General features: G+C 38.1%; 1 protein-coding gene across 6 annotated transcripts in view; it reads right to left on the bottom strand.

The window, feature by feature from the left end:
• Positions 1-12,441, bottom strand: part of Abcg2 (ATP binding cassette subfamily G member 2) — a 126,860-nt gene that overhangs the window by 43,293 nt on the left and 71,126 nt on the right. Inside the window, exon 1 of one of the 6 annotated variants that reach the window (XM_006236573.5) lies at positions 10,707-11,343. The gene's annotated coding sequence lies outside the window, so the exon portion shown is untranslated. 6 annotated transcript variants of the gene reach the window in all.

Raw genomic sequence — 12,441 nt, 5'->3', positions numbered from 1 at the left:
AAACAAAACAACAAACAAAAGACCCAATGATCAAGAGAAAAAGGTTTATTAGTTGTGCATATCTTCTTCTGTATATAAGTTTCAGCCCTGGAACTAAATCAAGGGGGGAGGGGAGGGGGTGTCACACAACCTTTGGCAACAATAAAAGGTATGTGAATAAATGACCAAAAAATAAACTCAGATTTAAAATCAAACTCAGGTTTTTTTCCTGGCACAGCTCACCCATGTCTGATCAGATAACATGTGCCCTAGGCACCTAGGCATTATGTATACCACCATACAAGAGCAATAAATGCTGCCTGAATACCTTGGCTTAGGTTTGACTACTCTGTGTTATGAACTAGGGGAAAAAATTACAATTTTACTGTACAACATTTTCTACTCTTAAAGAAACCTAAAGGTGAGCTGAACTAGAGAGATGGCTCACAAGTTAAGAGCATTTGTTGCTCTTCCAGCAGACCTGGGTTTGATTCCCAGCACTCACAGAGAAGTTCACAAACTATCTATAACTCCAGTTCTGGGGGATCTAACAGTCTTCCAGTATCCTGAGGCAACAAATACACAACTGCAGTGCAAAAACACTTATTCACATAGAATAAAAGTCAACGAATTAAAGAAGGAGGAGTAGGAAGTGGGGCAGGGGGAGATGGAGAAGGAGGAGAAAGAGAAGCAGAGTGGTTTTGTTACAGAAAACAAAGCCATGATATTTTCCTATTACTCCTCATAAGTATGTAATTAATATATCTTCTGTTAAATATGTCTACTGTTTATATATTGTGTTAAAATGTTTGATTTTTAAAATGCTAGTTAAGGTGCTGACTTGATCTTCATTTAACAAAATCATTACATTGACTTTGGCTCAGGATTTGCTGAGTTTCTGAAACAGCCACGGACATGCACCTGCTATTTTGTATGCTATTTTGTGAAGTAGTATTCCCAGCACTAAGAGTTTACAAAATCAAAATATTGATCATCTCAGGTGACGATAACAAGTACATTCATCCCATTCCATGTGCAAATTTGCTTTTGTCTTTAATAAATGATAAATCCTACATATATCAAAGATGCATTCTAAAGTAGATGTATCTGTTTGTAACAGCACCAATATCAAAGGGATCTCATTTCCCTGCATTTTGACAGTGTCTTTTCTTGATACTGGCCATTCTGCCTGGGGTAAAATGAAATCTAACAGTACTATTACCTTGCATTTCCCCATTGCTAATGATGTTGACTACTGTTGCACATATTTCTCAGTCATTTTACTTTTTTCTTTTGGAAACTCTCTCACCCATAATCTATTTTTAATTGGGTTGTTGATTCTTTGTTTTTGGAGTCCTTTACATATTCTGGATTTCAATTATTTGTCAGATGTATAATTGAGGATTCTACTTCACTCAACTGACTTGCTTTTCTGGCTGAACAAAAGCTTTTTCAGTTTTATAGGGTCCTATTTGTCAATTGTTGGCCTTAATTCTTGAGACAATGGAATCTTATTCAGAAGACTTTTCCCACACCTGCACCTGAGAGAGTAATGCCTTTGTTTCTTCTAGGTGTTTCAGCATTTCATAGTTCACATTAAGGTCTTTAATGTCAGGTCCTATTTGTTGACTGTTGGCCTGAATTCCTGAGCAAATGGAATCTTATTCAGAAAGTCCTTTCCTACACCTCTATCTTAGAGAGTGCTGCCTGTCTTTCAGGCTTCACAGTAAAGTCTTTGATCCACTTAGGAGTTGATTTCTGTGGATGGTAATAGATATTAGCTTACTTTCATTCTTCTACATGTAGCCAACCTATTTTCCAACACCATTTGTTGAAGAAACTGTCTTTTTTGCAGCATGTACTGTTTGTATCTCTAAGACCTAAGGTTCAGGGATCATTCCAAATGATGGCATGGATGGACTGTAAGAACCAGAGAACATCTGCTGTGAGACAGTATCTTTGGCGGCAAGCTGAACTCATGAAATATCAACAATAGGGTGGCCCAAACAACACCCACCAGTGTAGACGGGGAAAATATGACAGGGACGAATCTCTAGATGAAGGGCAGTTAACTGCTGCTGAGAGGGAGAATCAGTTTTTTCCAGGGCCACTGACAGATAGACTGTCCAATCTTAAGCGATCACCTCTGAACACACATATACAGGAGCAACACTCAATGGATTCAACAGGTTTTGTACACGCGTACAAACACACATATATGCATGCATGAATGCACAATTAAAAAGAAAATCTGAGAGTGAGGTCACACGAGAGGAGTTCAGGGGGGAGGAGAAGCAGAAATGATGTAAATATGGTACTTGTGTATAAAATTCTGAAAAAAATCCACCCAATATTAAAAAAGAAAATAGCTTCATTAATGTTTTACTATCAGCAAATGTTGATTTGTGTGCCCATATAACCATATACCCTACCAGGTTATTACACTAAAAAGGTTAAAGAGAGGTAAAAGAGAACTGAGTGGGGAAAGTTTAAGGCTTGATTTACTCTGCATAGAAATTTCACATATACAACAATAATACTCTAAGAGGCACCAATGGTTGAGGGTTTTCTCCCTCCTTAGGTTAAAAGGAAGAGTCTAGGCTTCTGGTCACAAGTTTGGGAAGCTGAGGAGAAGAGAGCTAAGGCAGATGAGGGATGTCTTACCATTAAGTCTTCCCAAAAACCATCTGTAACAAACACCTACATAAATATAAACTCCCTTTATAAATGCAAACTTACATTACAAAAATAGACATTTATTCTCTTTATGTGTGGTTGAAGGGAAACATTTAAGTTTTATCAATGTCCATGGACTTATAACGAGCTCATAGTCAACCCAAACACCATAAGAGCTATATTTTGGTCTGGTGCTTTCTGGCAGCCTCTACAACAGACCTAGTTTTAATAAATAGATCATACAAATAAGAGCTGTTTTGATTAAACTATCAATGAAATATCAATGAAATGATAATTATTATCAATTAATTTGGGTTTTTAATTTGGGGTTAAAGTTTTAATACCTTGGTAGCTAGAACAATTACAGAGACCATAGAGGAGAAATGTCTGTCTTCGGCTACCCATCCTAAATCTTCTCTCTTCTAAGTTATCTTGCCTTCCCTATAACCCCAGTCAAGCTTTCTACCAACTTTATAATCTGTAAACAAGATTTTGGCAGCTCGTTCCTTCCAGTCAGATATTCCCACCAACTTACACTGTCTACTAGTTTTAATCAATGAAAAGCATTGGCAGACACTCAGCAGAGATAAAATAGATTGTCAAATGGACTAAAGTTCACCGGAGAGGCCTGGATACACTTGGAGTTAATCCTGAGGCCAGAGCAGGGAAGACTATAACTGTGAGTGTAAGACACTCAAATTCTTACAAACCCTTATCTGCTTGAAGGTATAGAATACAAAAAGAAGTCTTCCCATAAACATGTTCTAGAGATAAAGGGGTGGGGAGTCAGTCCAACTCTAAACACTGTCACAGAATTACCCATCTTCCAACTCCTGTCCTATAAAGATGTATTATTACATTTGTGCGCAGTACTGTGGTCATGTGCACATGCACACCCACTCAGGTGGAGGCCAGAGAACAACTTGAAGGAGTCAATCTCTCCCTCTGCCAATGTGGGGCATGAGGATTGAACTCAGGTTGTCAAGCACCGGGCAAGGTACATGTGGCTTTATGCACCTAGTCATCATGTAGGCCCAAGACCTAACTACATTAACGTGGTTTGTTTTCTCAGAACTGCTCCTCCCCACCTGCCTATTTTAAGATGAAAATGGTGAGAGTGGAGCATAGGTCTGCAATCCTAGCACTCAGCAGGCTTAGGCAGGAGGATCTCAGGATCAAGGCCAGGTTAGGCATGGTAAGACCCTGTCTCAAATAATAAATAAATAGGCCCCAACTCTATCTTTTCTCTTTGACTTACAGTTTTCTCTCAATGTGCAGTTATAATTGATCTGGTTCTTCTCAGTTCAGTTCACATGTCTCCAAATATTCAACCTGAGAAGGGAGAAGAGTTTTTCCTCTACTACACTATAGGCAATGACTTTCAGGAACTGAATCTTAAACTAGGATCAGGAAGCACAAGCTACAGGAACTCACTGGCAAAAGCTCAAAATTAGCAGCAGTGAGCCAACAAATTATATAAAAAATGACAACAAAAACCTGGCTCCTGATGTGTAAAAAAGTCAACAAACTGAAATCTTTAGTTCATTTTTGTATCGCAGCTAAACACAATAGCATCCATTTAAAAATTACCTGTGACCCAGACCTGAGAGGGGAAATGGACCCATATCCCTAACCCAGCAGCTGTCTCTTATTGATAAGTGATCACAAATGAAAAATCAGTGATCTCCAATAGAGTCTCACTGGGGATATAAACCCTTTTAAGGCCAGACCCCATGCCCAGTACTAGATGCCCAACACAAAATGAATTCAGTAGCAATTTTAGAAGTTCTTTGTCTCAGAATGGTTTACCAGGGTTTTTTTTTTAAATCTTACAATTCCTTTGTGTATACATTATAGTTTCTGATTTTATGTTTTTAATGGGATTTTTCTGTATGCAGATGTGTGAGTCTATAATGTGTTTATTGATCTTTTTCTTTGGCTCTGGTTCTTCTGGTTTTTGTTGTTGTTGTTGTTGTTTTGTTTTGTTTGTTTTTTCATCCTAGTCTGGTTCGTTTTCATATTATCTAATTTTACTTTATTACTATTTATTATTCTTTAGATGCCTGTTTGTATCCTAATGAGAGAGATAATAAAGATTGTGGATTTGGGTAACTGTGTAGGTAGGAGTTGTGTGAGGGGAAATATAATCAGAATATATTGTAGTTTTAAACTTCTATTTCCAATAAGAAAAATTGCCTGTGCTACTTTCTGCTTCCTTTGGAAACCATCAAAAGATAGACTATAAGGGACACCAGACACATTCACCTGAGCATATTTGAAACAGACAATGTGACTGAAAAATTCAGACATCCTCAATTTTAATTCAATTTCTACATATGCTACTGAACAAGATAATACTTCTGGTTTTAGGATATATTTTCATTATTGAATTATTTATAAATAATTTTATAAGGCCATAATATTTTTCTATATCTTATATCATATAAATTCATTCCTGAGTTTCTAAATAGGACAAAACAGGGCTGATAAAACAGTTCAGTGGGTAACTGCTGCCTGATAACCTAAATTTAGTTCCTAGAACACACATGTTTGAAGGAAAGAACCAACTCCATGTTGTCTTTTGACCTCTCCATGCTCACTGCAACACTCACACATACTCACATGTGTACACACAGATGTTTAAAACATTTAAAATAGTATTATATTTCTTTCAACATTATCAAGTGCTTAAATAAATTTTAAAGTAAACATCAACCAGGTAACTGCTACATGCTTCTAGATGAAAATAACAAACCTGTAACATGAGCGAAGTTGGTAGAGCCTCAAGAAAATACTTCTGTTTTCACAACTGTCTTCTATTTACTAAAGTCAATCTTTTTCCTCACACACAAAAAAAATGAGATGAGTCACAAAGAATTAGACCCGATCTCTAAAGAGAAATCATAAGACTTCATGAAGAACCATGCTTATTACTGAAGTAAGTTTCACATTATTTTGTTCAGAATTCCAAATATGAATATGAAGGAAGGAAAAGATCAGGTTAAAGAACCATAACCCTTCAAGACAACCCCCAAAACACTCCTTACAAGTATGCAAGGTGGTTAATTATAAATACAATGATTCGAGTCACAGCATTAACAACCTAGCTTAGGTCACAGGGCAAGAGTGTTCTAGTTCAGTTGTTTACCTTCAGCTACCTCTTAGGTCTCTGTACATGCAAGACTCCCACTCCCATGTGCATTTCCTTTAGATTGCATTACAAGGCGACAATTCCTAGAAGTCAAGCTCATCACTAAATACGCTTACCACCAAGCCACATGCCTTGAGTTCTTTCTCTGGAGACAGATATGCATGGACACGTACATACAAACATGCAAAATAAACAATAAATGTACTAAAGTTTCAATACGAACACAAATTCTACAAGTTGTGTTTGTAAAGCTAGGCTTGGTGGCCCACAGGAGTTCAAGGTCAGCCATCAGCTACATGAAGAATCTGAAACCATGGGCTAGATGGGACCATCTCAATGAAAACAAGAAAAATAGGCCATGGCACACATATAATACCAGCATTTGGGAGGTAGGAGGAAGAGGATCAGTAGTTCAAGACCATTCTCTACTACTTAGTTTATAGCCAGCATGTGTTACAGGAGACACTGTCTCAAAATGACAAAAATTAATTAAAAATATAAGTCATAATTCATGAAAATTGAATCTGACAGAAGGTTATAGCTATTTAAAAAGGGATCCAACAATGTCTTTTACTTTTAGGATCCTTCAGATCTCCTCATATCCTATTCTTAATATCCCTATAAATAAGAGATAATGTGCCACAGGTATTAAAATCACTACCCATCACAGTAAGGATGAGATTTTAAAGCTTGACTAGAAATATTATAGTGGTTATTACTAAACTACAAATAAAATTTAGAAAGGGAATAAGTACAAATGAAGAAACTTAGCTTCATAAACCATACCCTCCAAGAACTCTAACCCTGACCCTGACTGGCATCATGGGAGGATGAGCGTCAGTGATCGGCAAGAGATCACAGAGTTTTACGTCCTGAGAGCCAAAGCAAAAGAGAGTACCAGGCAAATATGAGGCTGAATTTCGGAGAACTTTACAGGAAACTGCACAGCACAGAGTTTATAATCAAGTCCTTGCTCGTGAGTCTGTGTATAACACGTGTCTACTACAGTAAGGTCAATATTCCTGTTCACTTCCAGCTTATAACTAAATAAACGTAATCACAATCAGATGTCAATAAGGGTAAAGAAAAAAACAGAAGTCAACAGCAGCACTGTTTCTCAAAATTACTGGGAGACTTAAAGTAGTAAATGTACTTTATATCATGTGTGTGTTCCACAAAAATCATATTAGAACCCATAATTATACTAGGAGAAACCTCTATTCCATGGACACATCATCTCAAATCCAATAATGCAGTGTGTGTGTGTGTGTGTGTGTGTGTGTGTGTTGGGGGGGGGTGTCCCTGCAAGACTCCCAGCTGGCAGGGAAATGATCAGGGTGAGGTTAATAAAACTCAGGTCAGGTCAGCATGAATTTAGCAGGTCCTGGGTCAAAACTTCTTAAGTCCTACCAACCGGTTCATTTCCTTACAGATTTAAACAGGGTAAAGCTTTGGAGGAAAGTTTCAACAGGACAATTATCACAACAAAGCTCAAAATTCCCTTGCAAAGTGCATCTCTTTAGCAAAGCACCTGTGATCTTTTCCATAAGAATGAGTTATATTAACTGAGGAATAGTGTTCAGGGTAAGGTCCTAGGGAGGAAGAATTCATAATAAGCATAAGATAGGTTCTACAGACAGGATTGCTCAGGACTCTGGGGACTTTCTGTGAAGGCTGGCCTCCATAGAATAGCAAAAGATCACCAGGTTGTTACAGAACATCTGCTCCAGCATGGGGTAAACAGGTGTCATTGACTTCCTAAGAAGAAGAGAGGCGGCCTGTTTAATAATTACGGGTTTCTAGTGTTTTCTGGAAGCTGTGCCACTGATAACAGGAACAGCATAAATACTTATTTTAAATTTAACTTAACGTGCCACCATTATAAATTTAACCAAATCAAAGGTTAAAAAACATAGAGGGAGAGTGTCTCAAACTCTGGGCATATTCCATTATGTTCTGCACCTTTTAAAAAAAAAAAAAAACAAGAACAGGAAATAGAAATATTGCTAAGGGCTTTTATTTTGAGACGGAAGAGGCAAGTTCAAAGACTTGCCCAAAGATAACACCAAAGAGGAAAGGCTTCACAATTGACATAAGGACACTTTGAAAATCTCGGCGTCTCTACGCAACTTCCTTTCTTTCATATACATTGTTATTAGTCAGTATACATCTTAATGAAGCTACTAAGCTAATAAAGTATTCCTGGTTCCTTACCAGTGCCTAATAAACAGAAGCTAATAATATGTAAAATGTTTATTTTATAATACTTATTAGGTCAATATTTGATTTAAAAACTTCAGCTCCTAAATCTTGCCAAATGTATCTGTCCCGTAAAAAGAGGAAATCCAAACTATAATCAGACCTTATCTAACGTAAGAGGCTGAATGCAGTAGTTGTCTGGGTGTAGTAGTGGGAGTGAGCCTTCTAGCACGCACAGACGCACAGGACCCAGACGCTATTATCAACATACGAGAGCGACTCAGCGGATACCTGGTCCCAAAAACAAACTTAGTTTTCAATATCATTCTAAATAAACAGAAGCAGAGTGTCAGGTTTGATACACGGCAATGAGCCGATAAATGTTTGTGAGAATAGAAGAAGGAAATGCTTCAAAAAAATGATGGTAGTGATAAGCACATAAAAATAGCATAACATCAAACTTTGTGTCAAAAGCTGGGACAATCTGAGTAGCAAATCAAATATGGATAGCATTGGATTAAGAACCAAATAAACGGAATGAAATTGCTGTGTAAACCAGTACTGACACAAATAGTTAAATAAGGTACAGCTAACTGCTCCTTAGAGGAAAGAAAAAGGATTAGAAGTACAGGACTGAGACTCCTTTAAAACGCATCACTAGGGGTTGGGGATTTGGCTCAGTGGCAGAGCGCTTGCCTAGGAAGCGCAAGGCCCTGGGTTCGGTCCCCAGCTCCGGAAAAAAAAAAAAAAAAAAAAAACAACAACAACAAAAAAAAAAAACGCATCACTAAAACAAGTATAAGGTGCAACGTGTTCCACAAATGAGGTCCAAAATCACCAAGCAGAAGTTTGAGGAGTAACAGGATATACAGAGTTCAAGTGTGTCTCCTGAGACACACCTCATTGACATAGAGAAAGGGGAAATCCTTCATCCAGTTGATTATGACCCGTAAGAACACGTATCAGCCTCTCATACCCTGGTACACTGACAGGATGCGCTTAGACAGGTACTTCATCTTCCTGATATTGCTTCCCTGAAACAGAGTACTGATCTAGTCATGAGAAAGGATCAAACACAAAGGAGATGAACCGTACACATTAATGAACTGATATCTTCTTTAAAGTCAGGATGATGAATAAAACATATGTGTGTGTGTGTGTGTGTGTGTGTGTGTGTGTGTGTGTGTGTATGACTAAACTAAATATAGCAATCAACTATAATGTGGCAAATTTAGATGAGTCCTAGATAAAGACAACGGAAAGACAAAAGTAAGAGAAATAGCATGTGCAATGGCCGGTACACCAGCCCCACACTAATGTTAGACAATCAGCTCTGTCAGTCGTGTTAGCGACTGCGCTGGACTAGACTGCCATGTTGTCTACTTGCAACTTTTTAGTAATACTTCAAAACTGAGACAAGTAAGAAAATAACATTTTCCAATGTTTATATTGAAAGTATGCTCTTTGATCATGAAGATATTTTAAATTCAAATCCGTGTTAACTCAGTCACAGCTCCATTGTTGCAATGTACTATTTTTTAAAATCAATAATATAAAGTGCCTCTTGAAACTCATACATTTATCATTAGCGGAAGCTGAGGTGAAGTCAGTTATGAGCACCTCCTATAATAACCCCATGGCTCAGGGCATACCCTGGACCTATGAGGTAGAGTAAAACCTGGTATCTGTTGCATCTTTTCACATTTAGAATGAAAGAAACAGTGGTAATTGTTTCATTGAAAACTCAAGCCACTTCAATAAACTCTCAGTAAAGTGGTAAGCGTTTATGACCTTCGAGGAGCATTACTCAGCTTCCACAGGTGGAGCTCTGAAGAAAGACTAAACACACTTTCCTGGGGGAAAGGAAGATCTGTATCTATACCTGAAATTCAAGATGCAATATATATATTCAGGGAAATGAAGTAGGAAAAGAAGATCTGTACTGGAATGGATCCGCTGCCTAAGGTAGCTACTTACTGTGTAAATCCATGCCACACTGCCAAGTAAATTCTATTTGTGGCTTAGATTTGAAGGTGGGGTGAATTAAAACTGCACTACTAGATTTACCCATGACGAGTTATACAACTAGATTTTAACTAAAAGTAGCCCGATGCTCTATAGCTTCTCAAGTATACACTTTCCTTGAAGTATTTATCATAGGAGCTATGTTTGTATATAGAAAATACAGTGTTTCTCTTCTACTGCACTCTTACAAAATGAACATGCCTGCAACTGGACTGGAAACAGGCACATACACCAAGTAACTTTCCAGTAAACACCAGCTTTGGTAGCCAATAATTCAATTATATTCTAACTCTATCTACTTGGCTATCCACTAGGGGTTCAGTCCCATTAGACAGCCCCCTATTTCAGACATTAATCCAAATAATAGACTGTCTTTGTCACCTGTACTTCTAAATGACTGGTTATAATTCATGTTTCCTACAGTCACTCTTATGCTGAATGAATACAGAGAGGTTCGTGGAAGGCAAGGAGACAGAGTTAAGGAACATTACTAGCCAAGCATGGTAGTGTGTAACTATAATCCCAGTAGTTGGAAGGCAGAAGAAGGGAGAGAACAGCAACTTCAAGGCCGACCCTGGCCAACAACAGCTACACAGTTAGAACCTGTATTAAAAGCACAAAATAAAACAAAAAGATAGTTGTTATAAATGACATGGATGAATGACAAGAAAAATACCTGTCCTCAGCAAGACAGCAGTTAGCTTTTCTCCTGCAGAGCTGAGAGATGGCCTCTTCTCAGACAAGTGAATCTTTCTGTTCAGGTATTACTGAGTAACACGCTTTATAAAGCTGAAACACCAGCCCTCTTCTTCCTTTTTTAGAGGCCCATTGGTGGAGCTAAGTCTTAAATCTCTCATCACTAGGTCCTTCTGAGGCCAGGCCCATCCTAAGGCCACCCAGGAGCTCCACCCTAGGTCACCTCACTTACATAAACTGGGCTGTGAACAAACCAGGCACTCTGGTTGAGGCTGAAGGTGAATTCTTTGATGAGTCTCTGAAAACTAACCCTATCAAGAAAAACAAAAGACACAAAAATCTCAGAAGATACTAAGGATTTGGGAGGCCTCTGACTGAGATGAGGCCAAGATCAAATATATTTTATATTGTGCCACAGGAACATCAGCTCCATGTTACTGAACAGGAGCAAAGGGTCAGAGAGATTACACATCTAAGTTAGAGCACAGAGGTCAAAGGTAAGACCAAGGTGTCTTAGATTCCTCTACTACTGTACGTACACATCGGAATAATGGAGAAATCTTATCTCCTCCATTTCCACTCTTCCTACAATTGTATTCTTTCTGCATTCATTAATAATAATTGTTAGAAACAAAATTGTAGTTACTAAGACGCAAGAGATTATAAGTACAATAATTTTTACAATAAAAAGCCAGCCTAAATTAACTTCTATCTGTGTACCAATTAACTGCCCCTAGAGCTGTGTTATCCAGAGCAGGACCCACCAGCCCTATGTGACTTGAACTGTGGACAGTATGAACTAAGATATGCTGTACATGATATGAGTAAGACATACAGAAGATTTCAATTATTATAAAAATCTATCAATAGTTTCATATTGACTGCAATTTTAAATTATATTTAATACAGTATGTATACACTGTTATTTACAGATAAATATAACATTTTACAGTTTCCAAACTATACGCTGTTCTCTTTGTGCCTCACAACTATGACATTAACTTGGCAAGAGAGGATATGAGCTACTGACCTCCTAGAATTGGGTCCCTAGCACTTTAAATGCTTTTCAGGTCATGACTCCCATTTGTTTAATACATACATAGTACAAAAGCTCGACCGATTAAATCACTTAGCATTTCCAGTGACAGGACTATATGTTCACAAATGAACCATACAGGAACCCATTCAGGGTTCCCTCAATAAAATATGGACCATGTTAACACATTCTTGTTCCCTGGTCTCAAGAAGAAACTGTCACACAGATGTGAAGTGACTTATCAAATGGTAGAAACAGAACAGTATAGTTTATAGACCCAAGCTCAATCTGCATTTTCTTATCAGCTCATATGTTCTTGTCTCCTTCCTGCATGCCTTTACAGTGAGCTACTCTCAGGACTTGCAGGATATACAGAAAATATGTGTTCATGGACCAGGGAGGTAGCTCAGTTAGTAGAGTGTTTGCAAACATTAAGACCTAAGTTGTTATCTGAATGCTAGTGAGGCAGCAATGGGCAGGTAGGCGAGTCCCTGGGGTTAGTTGATAAGTCACAAAGCCTGCTTGGTGAGCTCCAGACTATAGTGTGAGATCCTCTGGAAAAACAAGGCGATAGAGTGGATGGCCAGAGAAAGGTCACCTGAGCTTGTCCTCTGCCGATCCACAACATAGGTTAGGCAGAGGGGAGAGAAGGGAGTGGATGAAGGGAAAGAATGGGAGG

Source organism: Rattus norvegicus, chromosome 4 (genome assembly GCF_036323735.1).
Source record: "Rattus norvegicus strain BN/NHsdMcwi chromosome 4, GRCr8, whole genome shotgun sequence".
NCBI lineage: Eukaryota > Metazoa > Chordata > Mammalia > Rodentia > Muridae > Rattus > Rattus norvegicus.
Note: the sequence above shows the minus strand (reverse complement) of the source record. Positions and strands in the feature narration are given on the sequence as shown.